Raw genomic sequence first — 12,446 nt, 5'->3', positions numbered from 1 at the left:
CTGGATTAAGTGAAGTAAGCACCACCCATTGTGATGACATCATTAGGACTTGATTCGAGTAAAGACGGAGTTTTCAAGGAGACAAATCTGGGGATAGTGGGCTCCTAACAGTCTCTGACGTAACTTTAGTCATAGTCATATAACCTATAAATAATGGCAGTGTTGAGATAAGGATGTGGGCATCACTGGCTAGACCAGCATGTTTTTGACTCTAATTGTCCTTGAGAAGATGGTATAGTGAGTTGCTTTCTTGAGCTGCTGCTGTCCGTGTGGCATACTGTTACTCAACAAGACGCTCCTGGTTAGACCAGAAACACTGATATCTTAATCTACACTAGACAACCTTAGATTTGAAGGAACCAAGGAACAATACATGGTCTGGTATCCTGGACTTATTGATTTATTAATTCAAGATCAATAATGGCAGAAAAAGGTTTGTCAATTGACATGAAAATATATAAAATTAAGATTCTGTGGAATTTCTGCTTCAGGTAGCGTATAAAAATATATGACAACATCATTGGAATGGCTGGCAGTGGTGGAGTACAACATATCAAATGTCAAAATAATGTAGAGTTCAACAGCTCACAATAAATTGAACATTTCACTGGAGACTGCAAATTCTAGGGATTTTTTTCATTCAGGTGAAAGACCATTGCAACTAACGAATGGCATTTCGAGAGAAATAAATGGCCAGTCCTGCATTGCCTGAGCTTTCACAAAGCTTTTCATTCATGCAACAGAATATTCAAATACAATGCAAGAAAACAGCTCTTACATCTGTGTCAAATTCACAATGAATGTTTCAGGGAATTCTGTATGAATGAAAGGTTACCGATAGCTTTTGGGAAAGTATTATGGGAAATTAGATCTTTTAATGCCATCAGCAAGTGTTGGTGATGCTCTAAATGAAGACTCAGGTGAGATACTCAATCTTCGAGGAGAAAGTGAGGGCTGCAGATGCTGGAGATCAGAGCTGAAAATGTGTTGCTGGAAAAGCGCAGCAGGTCAGGCAGCATCCAAGGAACAGGAGAATCGATGTTTCGGGCATAAGCCCTTCTTCAGGAAGAAGGGCTTATGCCCGAAACGTCGATTCTCCTGTTCCTTGGATGCTGCCTGACCTGCTGCAGAGATACTCAATCTGTTGATTCCTCAATCTACCTCCTCCCCACCTTCTAAATATGCTTTCCTATTCAGTCATTTTGAGTATTATCTTGTCAACCTGTTCAGAGATATTATCACATACCTCGGGAGAAGGTGAGACGTGAACGTGGCCTCTTGGCTCAGAGGTAGGAATACTACACATTGTGCTACTAAAGTCCTCAGTGATTTCAGAGAGTTCTGAGAGACTACAAAACACCTGAATCGACCTTTCAATTCTGGAAAAGTAACCCACTGTTGAGGAGAGACTTAGCTCAGCAGAATATTTGCTAGCTCAGCTCTCATCGCTGCATTCTAGCATTACAAAGGCCTGCCTTCCTGTCCATTTTCAAATATGTGCCAAGAGGACATATCTCAACCTCAACCTAAATTCATTCTCCATCAGCAAGTTGAGAACTACCAAGTAGTCTGCTCCCACTTTCAGCAGGTCATTCAGTGAACGAAAGCATCTCTATTACACTAGAAAATGCTTCATTCAGGAGAATGCTGATCTGTAACAAAAAACTGGGATTTATATATCACCATTCACATCCTTAGAAGGTTCAAAGTATTTCACAGCTAACAAAACTTTTTTTTTTAAATTCTTGCAGCATTGGAGAGAGGGTCACTGAATATACTTAAAGAAGTATTCATAGAATCATAAAAGCCCTACAATGGTGGAAGCAGGCCATTAGGCCCATTTAATCCAGACCGACCCTCTGAACAGCATCTCACCCAGACCCAGCCCTACCCTATCCCTGTAACCCTGAATCACCCATGGCTAACCCACCTAGCCTGCACATCCCTGGACACTATGGGCAATTTAGCATGTCCAATCCACCTAACTTGCATATTTTTGGACTGTGGGAGGAAACCAGAAACATTGGGGAATATGCAACGCCACACAGACAGTAACCTGAGGGTGCAATTAAACCCAGGTCCCTGGCGCTGTGAAACAACAGTTCTCACCACTGAGGCACTATGCTGCCTTAGATTGACAGTAATAACTCAGACAATTGTAGAATTGTAGAGTTGATGCTGCGATGAGATCATCCAAGGTCTTGTTGAATGGCTGAATAGGTTTGAGCAGCTAGATTGCCTACCCTTGCTCTTAACTCTCATGCTCATATGAAATCATGCTGTTTCATTCTTTCAGCCAGTAGTTTTGTTTTTTAAAGTTGCCATTCTCTACAGAGGCTATAACAATGGATCCCAAAATCAAAAAAAGACCCTATAAAGTGTCTGCAGCCCCAAGACAAAAAAAAACTTCATATAAAGTGATAGGACTGCACAATCCAAAGTGGTGCAAGCAATCTTCATATGCCTCACACCAGCTTCCTGAAGCAACTGCTCTGATTGGAATGCAGTCACTGAAGGAGACTCCCAGAACAACAACTGAGATACTTTAGGGATTTCCTCAAAGCATCCCTAAAGAAATGAAACGTACATGCTGCCTCTTGGTGTTCCCAACTTGTGGCCTAAAAATTGGAGAAAGCTTTATCTCAGGAGGAACTAAAGACATTGACTTCATGGGGAACATGCAGAAGCAAAGTCAAAGGATTGGGGCGACAGCACAAACCCCCAAATGAGTCATCCACCCAACCTTTCTGCATCACCTGCCCCATGTGTTGCACAGTCTACATTGGACTTACATGCTCTCTCAGAATACATCAAACTGGAATGGGAGCAGGTCATGCTTAATTCTGAGAGACTTCTGAAGAAGAATACATACTTTGCCAAAAGGAGGCAGCGGCTAAAATTAAGCATATTTCTAGGGATATTTTTGCACTGGACTGTTCCTAAGATTTTTCAATGTGTCAACAATCAGGTCACATAGCAAACCATATTAAAACTAAATGGTGGCATTTGTTTCATTCAATAAAAGTCTTATTTTTCATCTTGAACTCTCAATACAGCTTTCAGAAAGGCAGCATGTGTAATAAAATTATTGTATTTCCAAATTGAACTTTATATACACTACATGTACAATGCAGGTGATCCACTAGACCTTCACCAAATAGAAAGCAATAAGTCAACTCCATTCAAGCTCTTTTATAATGAATTTCTCCATTTCTTGGCAATATTATGAGTTTCTCTTTAATCTTTAGCTTCAGTGATTATATCATATACAATAGAAGCAATTAACATCAAAGTGAGGAAAACACATTATAAACCTTTGATAGTGCATACTTGAATACGACTAAAAAAAACATTTAGTTAAAGATTTTCATCTTGCACTCATCAGCATAATTCACATCAATACCAACATAAAAGAGAAAACAACATTTGTACAGGATGAAAAGACAGTGATGATTGGTTGGCAAGGAGACTCTGATTGGTAGAAGTGTTACCATAGAGAATGGGTCTGTTAATGAATGACAATTAACTGCCATGCTTCGTTTAAATTTTAATCTAGGCAGGTTGGCTCTGATTGGCCAAGGCATTGTTCTGAGGAAATAACCAAAAAATGATCATCATATGCTTTGTCAGTTTAATTCTTCACACAAAGGATTAGTTTGTAAATGTTGCTCATAGAATCGCATCTAAAATTGGGCAATGTATTTTACTTTAAATAGATTTATAAGTACGATCAGTGCCTTGTTTTCTGTAAATAGTCATGCTTGACACAGTCTACTAGTCTTCAGGATATACAACACACATACGTCAATATCACACTGGCATGGAAATTCATATACCACATTACTCATTTGTGTAATCAGCAGAACATCCCAAAGACTGGATTTAGTTCATAACTATTGTCAATTATATTGCCACCATGTTTTCTGCATATGGCAAAACACTGAGTGAAAATAGTCCTTACTTCTCCCTCCATTCACATGATCCTCTTTAGGTATTCATCAAATTACTTCTTTTTTCCATAAGTAATTTATCAATAGCTGTCATAATTTTGAACACTTCAAACAGATCTTTGAACTTTTGTATTCTGACTAGAAGACCCCTCGCATATTTGGTTAATTAAAACCAAATGTTTTAATTCCCAACGTTTTGCTAGTTATTCTGCTTACAATCCACAGATTTCATAGCCTTACTAAATTATAGCATCCAACATTGGGTATAATTGTGGTCTAGACCAGCTAAAGTCGTTCTTGTATAACATCTTATCAAATTCAAACATCCCAAACACTATGCACAAGAAATTACTTTTAAATGCACTAACTTATCATGCAGATTAACGCAAAAGCTATTCTGCATGAGCAATAGTCCATAAACAGCAATAAGATGAATCACTGATTTTTGTTTGAGGGAGAAATGTCTGATGGGACATAAGGAATATGATTTGCCACGAATGACTATTTGAGCAATGGCGGAAGTCAGAACCTTCAATTAATCTCTACCTGAAGTGAGGGATCCTCAACAATAGACACAACCTTACCAGTGCATAAAACAATCAGCCTAGATTATGAAAACAAATTGAATTCCAACATCAATATTCCAATCCAGAAATCAGTGCAACTAACCAAGTCAAGTTAAAACACATTAGTTATTTTAAGCTATTCTGGCAGACGTAATACAGATTCTCTTCTTTCTGTCACATCCAGAATTGTAATTCTCAATTGGACAAGCCATTAATTCAAATTTAGAGACATAGATTATGAGCCAGTGGAATGTTAAGATATATTTTGAGCTTGACAGTGCACATTCTGGACTAGAATATTCTGCCCTTTAGAACCCTATTTTAATAGCTCAGTCTCAGAAATATGATATCCAGATGACTTATCCATCGTGGTCATATATGCACATTTTGAGCATAGCAGGTTTAGTTAAGGTTCATCATTCAAAATACAGTATATCCATTACATAGTTCTACACAAAGATCTCTGCACTAATTTAAGTTTCTAAGAATACCATCAGGGTTTCTCAGTTACCGGCATATCAATTGCCTGAAAGAAATTCAAAACTATTTGTGCATGATAAGCAAGTAAAATTATTGCATAGAGTAGCATAGGAGTTTGAAAATTTAACTATATTGTACAGAAGTATGGGCCTGTGCCAGAATGTGGGAACATGTTGTTTTACATACTGTGCTCAAGAAACTGTCACAAGTTCTGGATTATAAATATGCCACCATCATACAGCCTCACAAGTAGAATCATGATCTACAGAGCAGAAAGCAAAAATGACCTTGAAGTTAGCCAGAACTTGCATTTATATGGCACCTTTAATGTAGCCAACTGTCACAAGTTGCTTCCATGGTGCCACCATAAAACAAGAAATGACTATATAACACTTAAATTTTAATACCTACACAGATGGATGCTAGATAGAAATTTCATTGATACTACAGTAACTAACATCCAAAACAGCAGTATGGAACATTTCAAATACTGTTGTCAGTTACATTCCAACGTGAAATGTAAAAAATGCTGACAGTGAAGTGCTCAAACCAGTATAAAATGGATTCTTTAGAAATCTTGGGTTAAATGGAGGGGGAAAAGATTAATTCCTAAATAATGAGTGACTGGCCTCCTCCCCCGGATGGATCAAACAGTAAACTTTTGTTGAATAAAAGCAGCTTTCTTCAGCTGTGGAATTTCACAGAGGATGCAGTTCTCTATTCTAATGGCTGGACACATCACTAGGTTTGCACACAATGCAGAGCTTGGCAGTAGCCTGGGAACTTCTGAAAGAATACAAATTTGGCTTTATGGTAGGAAACAGAAGGTGGTGGTGAAGGGTTGTTTTTCGCATGGGAGGCCTGTGACCAGCAGAGTTCCACAGGGATTGGTTCTGGGTCCACTTTTGTTCATCATTTATATAAATAATTTGGATGAGAGTATAGTAGACATGCTTAGTAAATTTGCAGATGACACCAAAATTGGTGGTATAGTAGATAGTGAAGAAGGAATCCAAGGTTACAAAGAGATCTTGATCAACTGGGTCAATGGACCAAAGAGTGGCAGATGGAGTTTAATTTGGATAAATGCAAAGTATTGCATTTTGGTTAAACAAACAAGGGCAGGACTTATACAATTAATAACAGGGCCCTGGATAGCATTGTACATCAGAAACACCTTGCATTGCTGGTACATAATTCTTTGAACTTGCCTTTACAATTAGAGAGGGTGGTTAAGAAGGCATTTAACATGGTTGCCTTCATTGCTCAGACCATTGAGTACAGGAATTGGGACGTCGTATTGAGGTTGTACAGTACATTGATGAGGCCTCTTCGAGAGTATTGTATGCTATTGTGATCACCCCCTCATAGGAAGGAGATTATTAAGTTGGACAGAGCTCAGAAAAAAATTACCAGAATGTTGCTGGGACTGAAGAATTCGGAGTATGAAAATAGGCTGGATAGGCTGGACGTTTTTTCACTGGAGTACAGGAGGTTGAGGGGTTTATAACATCATGATGGGCATAGATAAGGTGAACAGAAAGGGTCTTTTCCTTAGTTTGGGGAAGTTCAAAACTAGGGGATATACTATTCAGGTGAGAAGAGAATGTTTTAAAAAGGACATGAGGAGCAACTTTTTTTACACAGAGAGAGCTTTATGTGTGGGTTATGATCTGACAGAGGAAATGGTGAATGTAAGTTTAGTTAAATATTAAAACACATGTGGACAAGTACATGAATAAGAAAGATTGGGAGAGATATGGGCAAAATACAGGCAGGTGGGACTAATTTAGTTTGGGAACATGGTCGGCATGGACTAGTTGGACCAAAGGATCTGTGTCCATTCTGTATGACTCTATGACACTCATACCTCGAACATTCTAAGTTAAAATGGTTGTTCACTGCAAATCCAAGTGTAAAAATGCATCAATGTTTTATATTAAATTAATAAACATCAAAGGTCCTATCACATGTTGCACAACTAGCTTCAACACAGATAAGTCAAAGAGCTACCACTAGCCGAGGTTCAGCATCCACTTTAAAAGGACCCCTCATTGTTGTCAGAAACTGTACATATTTATTACAAAGAGAAATTAGAGTATATAAAACCAAGCAATTATTTGATAACACAGAACTTAAACACTGCTAAAAAGGAACAAAATCAAAGAGCTTCATCTTGCACTAATCAGGATTGAAACACAAGAAAACCAACTTCAGAAAATGCGGAACAATTCATACAGCATAAGAAGATTGTGCTGATTGGTTGGACTATGATTGGCTTGTAGATATAGCAGGAACTGTCAGCTACCTTTGCTAACTGAGTAAATTCAAACAAACAAGATAAATTTGAATGGACAGGCCACTGCTTTTCTGCAGCGCTTGGCTAGCTCGATAGCCCTTTCCTGTACGGAAATAATTACAGATTCTAGCATGTGCAAGACCAAACTGATAATGCCAGATTGGTTTCTGCTGTAATCCTTAGTGCAGTCAAGGTTACATAAAAAATGTTGCCCAATAATAGAATCACATCTAATGTTGGACATCATTTTCTGAATTTTGCTGGCATGACCTGATTGAGTACAGTCATTCTCCACAGACATATTGGTGAATACAGTCCACCAGTTGTTGGGATGTAGAACGCATAAATCTGGCATTACACTGAAACTTGTATTCCATATTATACATTCATGATTGGCAAAATGTTACTTTCGCATGACAGTATATTTTTAGTACAATATACCACACATGTATCCTGCAAGTTAGCTACAAGACAGCTAGCTTCACCTGTTGCTCAAATTTGTGAGGCATCTTCCCCCTCCAAAGAAATCTAAGGTAGACTAGATACTTTTAGGGTCACATGTAGTGGCCTTAGATTGCTTTATGAGTTTGCACAATATAAAGCAAACTATGATTTTATTAGGCTAATCATTGTCTCCAGGATAATTTTGATAATCACAATCTTAGCATCAAGCACATGGTATGTAGATGATCAAGGCCCTATTTATGAGGGTGCCAATGAGGCTAATCTTGTAACATAAGAAAATTTCAATAGGTTTTGGTCACTTAACACTGGTTGTGGTGGCCAGTAATACAGAATCCATTGATAGACTTCTCAGTTAGCACATTGAAGGCAGCTGGTTTGACTGCTCCATTTCAAAAGTGAATCTGATCACATCATGAGGCCTAATAAAGCATCTCAGAAAATTCTTAGACATAGCTGCTGCACATATATTAAATACATCATCTATGAATCGAAAGATTTTTCAAAATTAATTCCAAGGATTTTGGGTATTGCTCGAAGCTCAACATTTATTGCCTGTCCCTAACTGTCCTGGAAAAGGTGGTGGTGAGTTAGCTTCTTGAACTGCTGCTTTCCTGTATTAGAGGGATACCCATAGTGCTGTTAAGTATGCAACAGAGAGCAGGCTAGTAGTTATTCCATTGAAGTCATGGAAACTAATGAAGATATTGCTGTAATCTAGGGCGACAAGGATATAATGGCAATATATATTGATTTTGGGTAGGATGCAGTCTTGATGAAAGTAAACTCAATATCATGAGTTGCTAAGTTCATGAACTCCATGAAAGCAGATTCAGACACTGCTGATACATCTAAATTGGCATGACATAGAGACCGAGTACAAACTTGGATGACTTCCTGGAGTGTACATTGCTGAATGGGCTACCAATGCTGAGAGAACTGTTACTGACATGCAGGTATTGTATGGTTTAAAGTGAAAGAATCCTTCACGCAGTAAGCAGGAAACAGACTTAAAACTGGTTCCAACAGTTCACTTAACCATTTTGCTAATTCATGTTGTGCAGAACCAGACACAGATAAAACAAGATATAAACGACATAGTTTTTGCATGTCTTGGGAAGTTAATACATGTATGGATGCAGAACGCTTTAAGGACAAATCCTATCAATAACATCAGGCTGATCACCAATACTATGCAAGTCAACACAAGCCCCTGCAACTTATTACTTATATAAAAGCAAAATACTATTGGTGCTGGAAATTTGAAATAGAAGAAAATGCTGGAAGTATGATTTGAACTCTTCCTTATATGTAAGAATGGGACAAAACATGGATTTTAGCTTTTTGTGTTGCTGCAACGGGGTACTAAGATGCCAATTCGGTAATATCCAAATATAAATCACCTCAATGACATTTTACAATCTTGTTGGTCTAGCTCATGGCCCAAATAACTTTAGTACAGAGTTAAATAAAGCTATGGGATCATTGCTGTTTTCGGCTCAAATTAAATTCCAAAATTCTGCAGAAAAACAACTATTGATTCAACACTACCATGTCAGGACAGAGCCATAAATAGATGATGAAATGAATGAGTATTTCCAACCAACATATTGTAAGAACAACAACTTCTATATTGTGAATTGAGTATCTACACAGTCAACTTCTTTAATATTCACATGAGACTGGGGACAAGAGTATGTTTATCTATTGTACACGTCCTGTCTGCGACTTTGGATATTGTATAAACTGTCTGTTGCAATACAAGCAGAAAGAGAAGTTTATCTGGACCTGTGCACCAAACTTAACACTTCTGTATAAAATTCTCAAAAGAAATGTTCATGTTTTAGGGCCTGAAGTACAATTCCAGAGAAAGGCCTTGCCGTTTTCGACACCAATTTAAACTAGCTTTCTAAATTAAAATTCACATAATTGCTATATTTGGCTCTTCTGAAAAAGCAACCCATGAATAATTAGCTACTTAATTCAGGTCACTGCTAATATCAGATTTACTATTACTAACAAGTCAGTACAAATGTCAACTGGGTGGTTAACTACAGTACATATCTGGCACTTTTTTTCTGTAGGAATTTTAAAAAGTACCAGATTTAAGCTGACATAATCAAGAATCATTTCTTTTGGGTTTATAGGTGCAAAAAAATCCCTAATCTTATCAGTACATTTTTCCATTCCTATCAAAATCAACACCAGAACTATCATCTTACACTGCTCTTTTTCTTTCTGTTTCATGTTGACATTTAATCCAATACTGCACAATGTTACATTTATTCTGATTAATCATGTGAACATTTGCTACCCTTAAGCAAAATGAAAGGAATTTACCAAAACATTTTTTTGGAAAAGTCCCAGATAATTAAGCTGTTGGAAATGGATGCAAAGTTAATCAAGTATAATTTTACATTCAACATGTAGCACTATTTAAAATAAATGCCTTCTTATTTACTGCAAATGTTATTTTCTCCCACCACCACAACAGTAAATTATTACACAGCAAATTGCCAAAAGAAGGAACAGGAAAAATAGAAGAATGACAAGGTTTTGTTCAGATAGAACCTGTTCAACTTCCAGGAAAAGAGAATTTATTTTGAATGCACTACAAAGCCATTATAAAAATAAAAATAATAGTACAGTTATATAAATATCACAAATTAAAATTCTACAAGTCACTCCAGTGTATTTTTTTGCTAAAATACATTTGAAAGCAATTGGTAGGTTAATCAATAAACATAACTGCTGCTAAAATTCATCTATCAAACCAAATCCAATTGGAGATTTGTACTATATTACAGTACGTGCCCTGAAATTTGTAACACTTCACCAACTCTGTTGAAAATGGAGGATTTCTCTCAATGTAGCCTGAGGTTCTTTTATATGTATCCTGTTCCAAGGACTGTCCTGCTTGGTAATATGGTGAGTCTAATAGGTCCAAGGTACTGAACACTGTCGCCAACTGTTGAGAAGCAGATGGCTTGATCCCAACAGACACATGCTGAAACAGCATATATTACACGAGGGATTTCATTATGCTTTTCAGTAGGGCACATTTTCTGAAAGAATGGAATGCCGTTAATACACAATTGGGTTATTATCCAAGAATCAAAGTCATGGTGTTAGAGTAGGCGGTGAAATTCTTTGGCCCTCATGTCCTAAATAACCCACGCTACAGTACAACAAAATTTCAATCTGTACTGCAAATGCAAAATCACCTAACATTTGCTGAAAAGAATTATTTTCGATTTTAGTCGAAATACTATACAGACAGAATGATAATGACAGACATTATAGAACTGCTCTACCTACAGTATATAAAACAAAAGGGAAGGATACAATCCACTAATCAAATAAAAATGCTCAAATGTAATAAATAATTGCAGATACCAGAAATGTAACATGGCTCAAAGGTTCTCAATCATAATCTTTGATGTAATTCCATTCGAGTTATTTCTTCTCAAGGCCATTACAAATGAAATACTGAATAAAGATCTGATGACAATGACAATAAGTGCTGAATATGTATGCAATAAATCTTGATATAAAGCATGTACAGCACTGAAATCACAATAATAATGTGCAGGATGCCAATATCAATGCGTATTTTCAAATTAAGGAAAGATTCTAAATAAATAATTTCGTAAATCTAGAAATAGTGCTTACATTTCATACAACATAAATACTGTACCTGGTTATATTTGTGCAGATCTCTGACAGCACTTCTACCCACTAGCTGACAGTCTTCAGTGTACACAGCAACATCATTACAAACGATTGGATTTTTGAGACAGTAGACAAATCCCCAAGACTAACATAAATTTTCAACAAAATATAATCACGAATATCTTGTTCTACGTGCTAATCAGAACGGAAGGCATTTCATCAAAACGTTATTCTGCCAAATACCGTCTTCACCTCTATTACAGTTGCTTTTGTAATCCTAGTGTTGTTCTTCTTAGGTCCACAGGCAAATCCTTGGACAGTGCCGTGAAGACCAGTAAATGCCGTCAGTAAACCCTTAATCGGAATTATCAAATGGAAATGATGCGCCAGTAACCTGAATACAAAGCTTTCCAGCTAAGTCCCTGTTCAGGAGGCTGCAAAAGGTGCTGATACCGCACTCTCAGTGTTTCCCCAGTGATGCAGCTGTGACACTAGTGAATGTGCGGAGTTCTCTTTCTCTGCTGGATGCATGAGACTAGGCTCCACCCTTGCCGATGCTAAACACAGCTCTGCTTAAAACCAGCTCTCAAACTCTGATCGGATTCTCCAAGGACACATTACAGACCACGCATTGCAACGCATTTATAGCACATGCAGTTAACTCCGTAGTGTCTAATCCGTTCAATAGTGCGCCCTATGAAATCGATGCCCACCGATTAGTTTTTCATAAATGCTGACTCGTTATTTTGTTGGAACTAAGGATTGAAGAGGAAAATAATCAACTACCATAATATATAAACTCAAGTTATGTTGTAATTTGTTATTTTTCAAAAGAATGTATAGCAATTTTAAAACTTTGTGATTAAAAAATTGCCATCTCCAGGAAATATATTGCACAAGGTACATTCGGACCAGAACCTATTGCATTATGTTCCCACAGGTCATTGTGCAAGTCACTTCCACCATGATGCAGCATTCAGCCAGTTCCTTAGCTTCATTTCTGATCAGTACTGACTC

At 37.3% G+C, this 12,446-nt stretch overlaps 1 protein-coding gene across 4 annotated transcripts in view; it reads right to left on the bottom strand.

Annotated features, from left to right (window-relative positions):
• The window catches only part of cyth1b (cytohesin 1b), a 232,773-nt gene that overhangs the window by 81,113 nt on the left and 139,214 nt on the right, over positions 1-12,446 (bottom strand). Inside the window, exon 1 of one of the 4 annotated variants that reach the window (XM_043714923.2) lies at positions 11,455-11,828. The exons of the other annotated variants lie outside the window; for them this stretch is intronic. The gene's annotated coding sequence lies outside the window, so the exon portion shown is untranslated. Of the gene's footprint in view, positions 1-11,454; positions 11,829-12,446 lie in introns of those variants that run through there. 4 annotated transcript variants of the gene reach the window in all.

This window comes from Chiloscyllium plagiosum, unplaced genomic scaffold (genome assembly GCF_037043375.1).
Source record: "Chiloscyllium plagiosum isolate Xiang-an unplaced genomic scaffold, Cpla_swu_hap1 HiC_scaffold_25, whole genome shotgun sequence".
NCBI classification, from domain to species: domain Eukaryota; kingdom Metazoa; phylum Chordata; class Chondrichthyes; order Orectolobiformes; family Hemiscylliidae; genus Chiloscyllium; species Chiloscyllium plagiosum.
The sequence above is the reverse complement of the archived record's forward strand: the minus strand, read 5'-3'. Positions and strand labels throughout refer to the sequence as shown.